The sequence below is a fragment of the Mirounga angustirostris genome, unplaced genomic scaffold, assembly GCF_029215605.1.
Source record: "Mirounga angustirostris isolate CCGP_5_RB_7025 unplaced genomic scaffold, mMirAng1.0.hap1 SCAF_4, whole genome shotgun sequence".
Lineage (NCBI taxonomy): Eukaryota > Metazoa > Chordata > Mammalia > Carnivora > Phocidae > Mirounga > Mirounga angustirostris.
Genome location: NW_026991712.1, coordinates 103,297,537 through 103,309,876, shown reverse-complemented (window position 1 = coordinate 103,309,876; position 12,340 = coordinate 103,297,537). Strand labels below are relative to the sequence as shown.

The following is a 12,340-nucleotide window of genomic DNA, read 5'->3' as shown; positions in this document are numbered from 1 at the left end:
AGAAGACTTACAAATGCCAAATAGACATATCATTCCAGGGGTGCCTGGGTGGCTCAGTCAGTTAAGCATCTGACTCTTGATTTTGGCTCAGGTCATGATCTCACACTTGTAGACTCAAGCCCTGCATCAGGCCCCATGCTGGGCAAGGAGCCTGCTTAAAATTCTCTCTCTCCTTCTCCATTTGCTCCTCCCCCTTCTAAAAAAAAATGGCTGAAATTCCAAAATACTGACCCCAAATATTGGCAATGGTGTGGAACAACAGGAATATTCATTCATTGATGGTGAGAATGTAAAATGGTACAACCACTTTGGAAGACAGTATGGCAGCTTCTTTTGTGTGTGTGTGTGGGGGGGGTGCTGTTTTTATTTTTATCTATTTATTTTAGTTTTAAGTTTTTATTTAAATTCTAGTTAGTTAACATATAGAGCAATATTAGTTTCAGGAATATAATTTAGTGATTCATGAATTACATATAACACATGGTGTTCATCACAAGTGCCCTCCTTTTTATTTTTTTCAAGATTTTATTTATTTATTTGAGAGAGAGAGAATGAGAGACAAAGAGCAGGTGAGGGGGAGGGTCAGAGGGAGAAGCAGACTCCCTGCTGAGCAGGGAGCCCAATGCGGGACTCGATCCCGGGACTCCAGGATCATGACCTGAGCCGAAGGCAGTTGCTTAACCAACTGAGCCACCCAGGCGCCCACAAGTGCCCTCCTTAATACCCATCACCCATTTAACCCATTCCCCAACCCACCTCCTCTCCAGCAACCCTCAGTGTATTCTTTATTGTTAAGAGTCTGTTTTATGGTTTGCTTCGCTCTTTTTTTTCTTCCTATGTTCATCTATTTTGTTTCTTAAATTCCACATATGAGTGAAATCATATGGAATTTATCTTCCTCTGACTTATTTCATCCATTTTGAATTTCCTTTTGTGTATGGTGTAAGGAAGTGGTCCACTTCTTTATCCATTCATCACCTGATGGACATTTGGGCTCTTTCATAATTTGGCTATTGATAATGCTGCTATAAACATCGGGGTGCATGTATCCTTTCAAATCAGTATTTTTGTATCCTTTAGGTAAATACCTAGTAGTGCAATTGCTGGGTTATAGGGTAGTTCTACTTTTAACTTTTTGAGGAACCTCCATACTCCATACCTCCATACTATTTTCCAGAGTGGCTGCACCGGTTTGCATTCTCACCAACAGTGTAAGAGGGTTCCCCTCTCTCCACATCCTCGCCAACATCTGTTGTTTCCTGTGTTGTTAATTTTAGCCATTCTGACTAGTGTGAGGTGATATCTCATTGTTGTTTTGATTTGTATTTCCCTGATGATGAGTGATGTTGAGCATCTTTTCATGTGTCTGTTAGCCATCTGGATGTCTTCTTTGGAAAAATGTCTATTCATGTCTTCTGCCCATTTCTTACCTGGATTATTTGGTTTTTGGGTGTTGAGTTTCATAAGTTCTTTATAAATGTCGGATACTAACTCTTTATCACAGATGTTATTTGCAAATATCTTCTCCCATTCTGAAGGTTGCCATTTAGTTTTGTTGATTGTTTTCTTCACTGTGCAAAAGCTTTTTATCTTGATGACGTCCCAATAGTTCATTTTTGCTTTTGTTTCTCTTGCTTCCAGAGATGCGTCTAAATAAGTTGCTACAGCCAATGCCTGTGTTCTCCTCTAGGATCACATTTAGGTCTTTCATCCATTTTGAATTTATTTTTGTGTATGGTGTAAGAAAGTGGTTCAGTTTCAAAAATCTCCCAACAAACAAAAGCCCGGGGGCAAGATGGCTTACCAGAGGAATTCTACCAAATATTTAAAGAAGAGTTAATACCTATTCTTCTCAAACTATTCCAAAAAATAGAAGTCAAAAGGAAACTTCCAAACTCACTCAATGAGACCAGCATTACCTTGATTCCAAAACCAAAGATCCCATCAAAAAAGAATTGCAGGCCAATAACGCTGATGAACATGGATGCAAAATCTTAACAAAATACTAACAAATTGAATCCAAAATATGGCAGCTTCTTAAACATACTCTTATCATATAATCCAGCAATCACACTCCTTGGTATTTACCCAAATGGGGTGACAATTTATGTCCACACAAAAAGCTGCACATGGGTGTTTACAGCAGCTTTACTCATAATTTCTAAAACTTTGGAAGTAATGAGATACCCTTCAGCAGAGGAGTGGATAAATAAACTTTGGAACATCCAAATAGTGGAATATTATTCAGCAATAAAAAATGAGCTATGAAGCCATGAAAAAGCAGAGAAGAAACTTAGATGTATATTTTAAAAAGCCAATCTTAAAAGGCTACATACGATATGATCTCAATTATGTGACATGCTGGAAAGGCAAAACTATGGAGATAGTAAAAAGACCAATGGTTGTCAAGGGTTTAGGGGGGAATAAGCTGAGTACAGAGAATTTTTAGGGCAGTGAAACTATTTTTTTTTAAGATTTTATTTATTTATTCATGAGAGACAGAGAGAGAGAGAGGCAGAGGGAGAAGCAGGCTCCCAAGGAGCAGGGAGCCCGATGTGGGACTCGATCCCAGGACCCTGGGATCATGATCTGAGCCGAAGGCAGACGCTTAACCATCTGAGCCACCCAGGTGCCCGCAGTGAAACTATTTTTATATCATACTATAAACATATATCATTCCATATTTGTCAAAACCCGTAGATCATACAATACCAAAAGTGAATCCTAATGTAAACCACGACCTTTGGGTGATAATGATGTGTCAGCGTAGTTTCACAGATTGTAATGAATGTACCACTCTTATGTGGGATGTGGGTGGGGAGAAACTGTGTGTGAGAGGAGCAGGGAATGTGTGGGAAATTGCTGTACTTTCTGCTCAATTTTGCTGTGAATCTAAAAGTGTTCTAAAAAATGAAGTCTATTTTAAAAGCGTATTCTGGATGTTGTATGAATAATGGATGTAAAATAGCCATAGATGATAATTCCTACTATCTGTGAATACATAAGCCAGAGACAGATACAGAAATATAAATAAATTAAATAATTAAAAGGCAAATTAATAGAAATGCTGAACCAGGCCACATGTAAGATGCAGAGTGAAGCCAGAAGAGAGAGGTACTCATTTTGACAGGGGGCATGTATGAAGACTTCATAGACATAGTAGCACTTGCTCTAGACATAGCACAATGAATAGAAATTCAATATGATGAAAAGGATCTATAAGGTATTCAGAGCCTAAGGAAACAGTAGCAGAGAAAGGATGGAAGTTTTAAAATGCATTTTGGGTCCAGGTGTTATTTAGGCACAGAGTAGCCAAATTTTGAATGTATATAAGCATATAAGTAATGTTTTATTTGTGGCAGGAATGTTGAATTGTCAAGCACAAACGTAACATTTTGTTTTTACACTTTTTTGTTGTCATACCTTGTGGTTTATTTAAAAAGTGCTATGATTTTGTTCCTACGTACTGTGTTACAATTGCTCATTCATAAATATTTCAAAGAAATATCTAACTAGTTACAATTACCAAACTATAGGTAACTGTAATATAGTCCAAAGGATAAATGCTAAAGGGGTGTCTGGGTGACTGTCTGGGTCAGACAGTTAAGGGTCTGCCTTCAGCTCAGGTCATGATCCCAGGGTTTTGGGATAGAGCCCCGCATGGGGCTTTCTGCTAAGTGGGGAGTCTGCCTCTCCCTCTCCCTCTGCCCCTAGCCCTGCTCCTGTGCACACTCTCTCTCTCTCGCTCTCTCTCTCTCTCAAATAAATAAATAAATAAAATCTTAAAAGGAGAATAAATGCTAAAAATGACAAAAACATGTCTGTGCATGAGGATTATCTAATATGAAAAGATCATATTTAAGAGTTTGAGAGCAAGAAAAATAATTATTTGAATGATATGGTAGAGTCTATATAAAGGCAAGAGATCTAAAATATCTCAAAGGAAATTGAAATCTCTATTTTCTAATAAAAATATTCTGTTAAATCAGGATTGCTTTATATGGTTAGATATTTTAAGTTCACTTTTCCCTCCCTCCCTCCCTTCCTTCCTTCTTTCCTTCCTTCCTCCCTCCCTCCCTCCCTCCCTCCCTCCCTCCCTCCCTTCCTTCCTTCCTTCCTTCCTTCCTTCCTTCCTTCCTTCCTTCCTTCCTTCCTTCCTTCCCTCCCTCTACCTGCTTCCACCCTCTCCTCTTCCCTTCCTTCTCCTCTTCTTTTACCAAAAATCTCCTACACTTCAGCACACTTTTTAAACAACATTCTCTTCTCATTAGTATTTAACAATGATCAGAGTTCAAATGTTATGATTACCTTTATTGTTTCATAACTTCCTGTTCTAGTAGAATAATTCTTCCAAATACTTTTCAATAACTACTGAAGTTTTACAGTCAGCAAATTTAATACTAAGTTTAAAAGTCAAAGAATATATATCTTGATATTCATGTGGAAGGAATCACAACAAATTTTCTTTTGTATATTTGTGAGACTATCCGTTACTCTGATGACCAATGATTCTGATAAGTTTCCTACATATTTTCTCCATTTGTTGGCTATTTATTACTTATTTTGTAAAGTGCCTTCTCAAATATTTTACCTATTTTTAAATAGACATTTCTTGAGTCTTTGCTATTGATTCATAGGATTTTTGTTTTTTTTCTCAAGCAAATCTTTTGTTGGCCTAAGTATTGTGAATATATTCTCCAAATCTGTGGCCTAGGTTTAATAACATTCAGCTTATCAAATTTTTGTTTGATGGGTAGTTGCTGTTCTTTCCCCAGCCATGGGTATTGTTCTCACCTGTCTGAACTGATCAGTACTTAGCTAAATACTTGTGCGGGGGCTCTCTGTAGATCTTTGGAGTTCTCTTTCTCTGCAGCTATCTTCTCTGTTAGTCTGTCATGCTAGCTTTGATCTACTCTAGCTGCCTCGGTCTCTTCAGACACTCAACTCCATTTTTTTTTTTTTTTAAGATTTTATTTATTTATTTGACAGAGAGAGAGAGCACAAGCAGGGGGAGTGGCAGACAGAGGGAGAGGGAAAAGCAGGCTCCCCGCTGAGCAGAGAGCCCCATGCGGCGCTCGATTCCAGGACCCTGGGATCATGACCTGAGCCAAAGGCAGATGCTGAACCAACTGAGCCACCCAGGTGCCCCCACTCAGCTCCATCTTAATTCAAGGAGTTGGCTGGGCTAGGAATAGATTCCTCTTCCATGTGCGGTGGCCTGGTAACTCAAGGCAATGAGCTGGGACAGTTACAGGCTTCATCTAGATTGCTTCTCTCAGGGATCACTGCTTTAATGCTTAATGTTGAAAATCAGTGTTTTATATATTTTTTCCCTGCTTTTGGTTGTTTTAGGTGGGAGAATAAATCCAGTCCCTGTTTTTCCAGCTTGGCCCAAAGCAGGAGCAGAAGAAACAGAAATCACTCACTCTCTCTGTGTCTCTCACTCTCTCTCTCTCAACTATTTCTTTCTCCCATGGTTTGTGTATGTGTGTGTTGATTTATCATATACATACACGTACAAATATGTAAATATATATATATATATAATATACATGCATATGTGTAAGTATATATATATATATTTATACATATGCATCTTCATCACATGTTTCTTGCTTACACATCCTAAAGGTAAAGATGTAGACATTGAGGATATTTGTTCTTGTGCTATGAATGGGAGAATGGAGAAAAACTATCTCGAGTTGAGGTCCTCATATATTTACTCTTTCTAATACCTAGAATTATTTCGGCATCAATGCTGAGTGCTCAAAGGAACTCATCACAGGGATGGGGAAGGATTTCAGCCTACCCCCTTGTCCATGGTGGTTCAGATGTCTCCGAAAGACCTCTGGAACATTTCTTATTTGGTATTTTTGCATTTTTTCCAATTAATAAATCTGACACACAAACAGCAGGTAATTGCCTTTCATAGAGATATATTAGTTACATATTTTCTCGTATTATCCTATAGGTCTCTATTGATCTGTATTTCAAATTTGTCATCAAATTCTGGCATTCCTTTTAGTCATATTTCCTAGGATCCTTCTATATAAAAATTCTCTGCCACATAGATTTGGCCTTGGGCTACTGCTTCTCTTATTACTGAAATCATGCTTAATTTTTAACCCTTAGGACCTAAGCACAGCCTACTCCATGAAGCCTGCTTGGATTAATTTATATGTGATCCCCATAATACCTTGGAGATATTTGTTTTATAAATAAAAATGAATACATAAAAGTTTAATAGAACTAAGGACAAAAAAAAAATATTTCTTATCAGGCACTATATAGACTTGAAGTAGAAAGAGATTTTTTTTTTTTTTTAAGTTGCTTTGACAAGCCTATCTTCACATGGAACTGAATCATCAAAATTGATTTGTTCTAGAAAATGAGGATCAGGTTTACTGACACTTCATGATAGAAGTGTGAGGAAAAAAAAGAGGATATCCAGGGGAATAGTAACCTTCTTTCAAATTCTACATTTAAAGGAGAGTAGATGTGGCAAAGAAAAGTTTTAAACTTGGTCACATTGAGGTGTGTCATGATAAACTACACTTTGCATATTCTGATGACAAGTTCTCTCTTATTATTTGTATTCACAAATACAGGAAATGTGTAAGATATTTGTTGAGATTCTCCTAGACAACTATAGCTGTAGAGAGAAACTTTTTTGAGGGGAAGACAAAGGCTGATTTCTGGTTGAGCATACCTGGGTTCCAGTTTTCATTCGGGCAAGATATATCTGTACTGTAATAGACAAATATTGGTCATGTCTCTGTCTATTGGTGACAGAACCTATATCCATAATTGAAGGAAATGCCAAATTGAAGGAAATGTTTCTCTTTAAGACCCAATTAATGCTATAGTTCCCTCAGATAGCTAGCTGCTGGAGGGAAGGTCAAGCTGAAATTAAAAAAGGAGATTGAGAAGGTGATTTTCCTTGATTTAGGGAAATATCAGAGGCGGTGTGTGTGTGTGTGTGTGCTCGTGGTGGAGGTGATGTTACCCAAATCGTATAGGAAATCCCTTTGTTCTTTTTTCAATTAGCAATAATCGCGCCTCGGATAAACCTCATTGGCTATGATACTGCCACTGCGCAAAGCTCCTTTGTTCTTTTTTAAATTAATTGGCAACTACTGTTTCTGTTATCTTCAAAGCATTAGTAATTAAGAGATCTAAGCTTTAGATAGATAGATAGATAGATAGATAGATAGATAGATAGATAGATAGATGATAGATAGATATAGATATAAGTAATATAGATATATAGAGAGAGAAAGAGAGATAAACACACACCTCAGGAAGAAAAAGTTTGCAATAAACTCCATAAAATCAAGTACTTTTGAGTGACCTTCCCAGACAAAATGGACAATAATCACATTGTAGATAATAGCAAAAACTACAGGGGCTGGTATGTTCTTTGAATACCCAGTCTCACTGAAGAAATAAAATATCTTGTCGTTTACTCTTTTTATCTTGACAAAATTTATGCATTCACAGTTGCCACCGTAGATCTAAACACTAGATATTGCTATGTTTGTTAGTTTAATTGTTTCAACTTTTTTTCTTTTTTAATATTATCTTTTTTTCTTACTGTTTGAACATACTTGCCTTTGAGCAGTGATTTTTTTCTTTGTTTTTCTGAAGCCGCATGTTCTTCTGTGCTGCATTCAAGGTCACAGTCTCTCTAGCCTTGCCTGCTGTACATAGGCAGAGCAATAAAGCAGGTAATACTCTTACTCAATTGAGGTGCAGATCTCATTTCTGCTGAACATCTGTGCAGTATGAATCTCAATATTACACCCTAAACACCAATTTTTTGGTAATATTATCGACTTTGCCTCTTTGCATTTTTATTTACGTTGATATGACTCAACTGGGATATGCTGTTGTTGAGGCATGCATAACTTTAATGACATAAAATGTAGGAAAAACCATACTACTATTAGGAAAATGTCAGTTTTAAGCAATACAATTTCTAATAAGAAACAACTTAGAGAGGTATTAAATATTAGAGAATAAGGTGCTTCACTATTTAGAGAATGACACTTAGAGAAAAAATGGGATCATCATATCATAAATGAAAATAGATCATTTTCTGTGATAATATCAGAACTTCACCTCCTTTTCAGCTTTTATTCTCTCCTACCCAAAGATTTCACTTACTGCAATGCCGATTTCTAAAATAGACAAATTAGAACTACATAAATCAAAGGCAATGAACATCAGTGGTTACAAAAAAGTAGCAAGTCTAGCAATTTGCATATTATGTTCAGGCTGATAAATATTTAACTTTTTTGAATTAGAACTTCTCTATATTCAAGCACAGAACATTTAGATAAGCATAAGAGTGGAACACCTCTAATTCATTTGTGTTTTCTTTCTTTTTTTTTTTTTTTGAAGATTTTATTTATTTATTTGAGACAGAGAGAGAGCACAAGCTGGGAAAAGGGCAGAGGGAGTGGGAGAGGCAGAATCCCTGCTGAGCAGGGAACTGAAGTGGGGACTCAATCCCAGGAACCTGAGATCATGACCTGAGCCAAAGGCAGACGCTTAACCCACTGAGCCACCCAGGTGCCCCAATTTGTGTTTTCTGTCTTGATGATGAGTATGAGTAAACATATTTGTAGTAGATTCAGGGAAACATAAATGAAGTAGTTAGATGTATCAAATTTCCCAAATATTTAGTGAATTATTGAGTCCCACTGCCCCATTTACTGGACAGGCAACTGATTCCATGATTATTTATCTAGGACTATAAAAGAGTGTGCCTGGGTCTCAGTCTGAAGTCATTGTTCTTATGATACTAAGTATACAATCTGTAGTTTATGGTCCATGAAGAAAAAAAATAATTTTCTTTGATTTCTTGTCCAATAATATCGAACATACATACACAAAATCAGAAAAAGAGAGGAGCTTCATTTTAAGGGAATTTCACTCAAACAAAGATGAAATGTCATTTTACATTCATTGATATTTTTCCTTTAAGACAGCACTTTGTGTAAGTCTTTACAAACCCTTTCAAAATGAATTGGTCTCCCTCTGTGCTTTCAACAATTCCTGATGGTAGTTTGACATTAACCTTATGACAATTAGACATTTTATGTCCTCCTTCATTCACAAATATTTGAGCTTCTTAGAGAAATGGACAGAATGCTTAGTACCTAGCAGAAACCAAAAACTTGATAAATGCTTTCTAAATAAATCACCTGGATCCATGTTATGTAATGAAGAGAGAGATATGAAAACATTACTGTGGACAATATGCTAATGACATTATTGTGCTGTTTTTAATTTAGATTCTGCAGCTTGACTGAGATGTGGGAGACTTTGCCAGAAAAAAACACTAATGATAATAATAAAATTAGAAACAAAATTCCTATGAGAAAGGCCTAATGCAATCAGTAACTGTTTTAGTGGGGATCGCTACAAATGTGTATGAGGGCAATGTACTTAATGATAATCTAATCTGTGAATGTGAAGTAAGCCCCTTAGAGACAATGCCACATGTTTCCATTATATATTTTCTTGGACCCTTGTGGGAAATAAATCAGTGTTAAATAACAATTATCCAGTATAGTTATTTTCATTGATAAAATTAAACAGTTGTTTGTTAGATTTCCATTTAATTTGAGCTATAAAGCTATAGGTTGTGGTGTATCTTATGCTAATAAACTTGTGTCTTGACTTAAAAAGACTCTTCTGCCTCTCTGTGAAGCAAAGTTTATGGATGCACAATAATCTTTTTCTTTTTTTTCTATCATCAGGGCTTCTGATTATCATTGTTCCATGAACTGCCTTTTACCATTACAATTTAAAAGGCTATTTAAAAGTTATCCATATAAGGAAAGAAGACCCTTAATTGTTTCTCTCAAAGACATTGAGTAAGATAGTGAGATACTCTACCTACTCATCTGTTGCTGTCCTTCTGAAAGTGTGGTGGCCAAAACAAACAAAATAATAGCAAAAATAATAGACCAGATAACACCTAGGATTTACTGACATGGTATGTTAAAAATGAGAATTAAAGGAATATTCTTTATAGATTTTATTTGTCTCCACAAAAATAGTTAAACCCAGTTGTGGTCACTGGCATTTTTCAATGTTACAAGCTATTTTCCCATGCTCAAGAAAGGGTTGGGATTTTCTGAGTAGAGATATTTGCAAATTTTATGGAATAATAAAATATTCAATAAATAGATTATAAAGCACTTGATAAAATTTTAGAGGCATATAAATACCAAGAGATGCAGTCTATTGGGAAAAGGAAACACATATGCACATATATGCATACCCTCAACCTCTAGCAGCCTCACTGGTCTTTTTTGTTGTTCTTGTTGGGGGCGCTGCGAGGAGGGCAAGTAGAAGAAAGGACAAAATAGGAAGGGAAAATGTAGATGGGATCCTTGGAAGCAGTTAGCCCCTTTTCTGAGGAGTAGAAGTTATTACCGCTTTTTTTTTCTCCCAAATAACTAAAGCACCATGAATTCTTCTGACAACTCCTCTCTATTGTAAATATTAGTCACTGAAACTACCGTTCAATATTTTCTTCAAATGAGAACACTATTTTAAAGTTGCAGGCCATTATTATAAAATTCTCGTTCACTCTAGGCTGTTTTTTGATCTAGTCCACTGACATTAATTTTATCTGAGACACATTGTCTATCATCTTTCCCCATGGTTTTTATGCAATTTACCAGAAATGACTAGTGCCAATTGAGTGAAAAATCTATGGCTTGTTCTTGTATTTATATAAATAATATTACAACGTAGAAATTGCTGACGTTTCTATGTAATGCCAAGAATACGTGTTTAAAGTGCAGAGAAAACCGCCCAAGGAGCAGGAGATTGGAAGGCACTTTGCGGAGCGCACTGTCAGAAGGGTGGCAGACGGGTCCTTTGAAGCGAATGTACTCCGATTTCCTGGGGCTGCTGCTGTCGGCAACAGGAGCAGCCTCTGAATGAGAAATAGTTCTGTCTAATCCTGCCGAAGACAGATAAGTCTGCCAATTGAAACTGGAAAGTCCTGACAGCCGACGGCATTGGTTTTGTAATAGCAAAAGACTGATGTTGAAATATCAGAAATGGAATAGCATTCTCTGACAGCAAGAAGCTAACATGTTTGATGAGAAATTGGAGCCATGATCATTTCTAGTCAAACAAGATGTCTGTTCATTCAAAGCATCAAATTTACCTTCCTTGCCAAAGTTCAAGATTCATTTCATTACCGGCGTATTTTTTTGTTCCTTCCCCCTTATCAAGTGTAAAAACATACAGAGGCACATGTCTTTGATATATTTTACAAGGTACCAGCCTTTTCTATTTTCCTTTTAATGAGGATCATAATGAAAAGAAGGATACAGTGTTTCCCCACAGTGTTCAATCACATCACCACAGTCATTTATAAAATCTACTCCATTTAACCAAGTCTGCACATTTCAGATTTTAAAGAAGTTTTTATTCCAACATCTATCAAATTTGAGCTCCTTTCAGATCATTTTTTCCCCCATTCTAGCTTATAACCTATCCATTTGCTACCCATTAGCCCTAAACACCTTTGTGATAGATGAGACTACCTGGATTGGCCTGATACAAACCTGATATAAACCAGAAAAATAAAAGTCATCCTTCTGAAATGTGATACTGGAAAATTAACCAAACTATAGTGGTTGAAAAAAGAAAAAGGAATTTAACTACTATTCCCCTAGATATTAAATGTAGATAATATTTCATTTACTGACTTTGGCTATTCCTCTTAGATAGTTTCCTCCAAGTTTTAGGAGTCTGCTTAATAATTTATCAGAACCAAAGTAGCACTCTTTGAAGCAGAATTTTGTTATGTAGTGTTAACTTTATTTATTTATTTATTTATTTATTTATTTATTAAAGATTTTGTTTATTTGACAGAGAGAGACACAGCAAGAGAGGGAACACAAGCAGGGAGAGTGGGAGGGGGAGAAGCAGGCTTCCCGATGTGGGGCTCAATCCCAGGACCCTGGGATCATGACCTGAGCTGAAGGCAGACGCTTAACGACTGAGCCACCCAGGCGCCCCTGTAGTGTCAACTTTAGAAAACAAAGGAGCCAGTCATTTTACCAGCAAAATGAGCTTGTTTGGAAATACCAGAGAATTATAATTCAGGACAAGCAGACTATGGCAACCCATAGGTAAATCTGGAGAACAGAGGAAAGGGGCTTGTTTTTATGGAAGAGAGGGGGAAATTGCCAGGGGCTGTTACAGAATTCAGGATGGTGATAGATTCTCATTGGCTGAGAGTGTCTTTTTCTCATTGGCTGAGCTGTTGTTGAGCAAGGAGAAATTCTTCCTTCCTCCTGCTAAG

The 12,340-nt window shown here is 36.7% G+C and overlaps 1 pseudogene; it reads right to left on the bottom strand.

Annotated features, from left to right (window-relative positions):
• Positions 1-7,027: 7,027 nt before the first annotated feature.
• LOC123860572 (U4 spliceosomal RNA) lies at positions 7,028-7,104 on the bottom strand (annotated as a pseudogene).
• Positions 7,105-12,340: the final 5,236 nt, after the last annotated feature.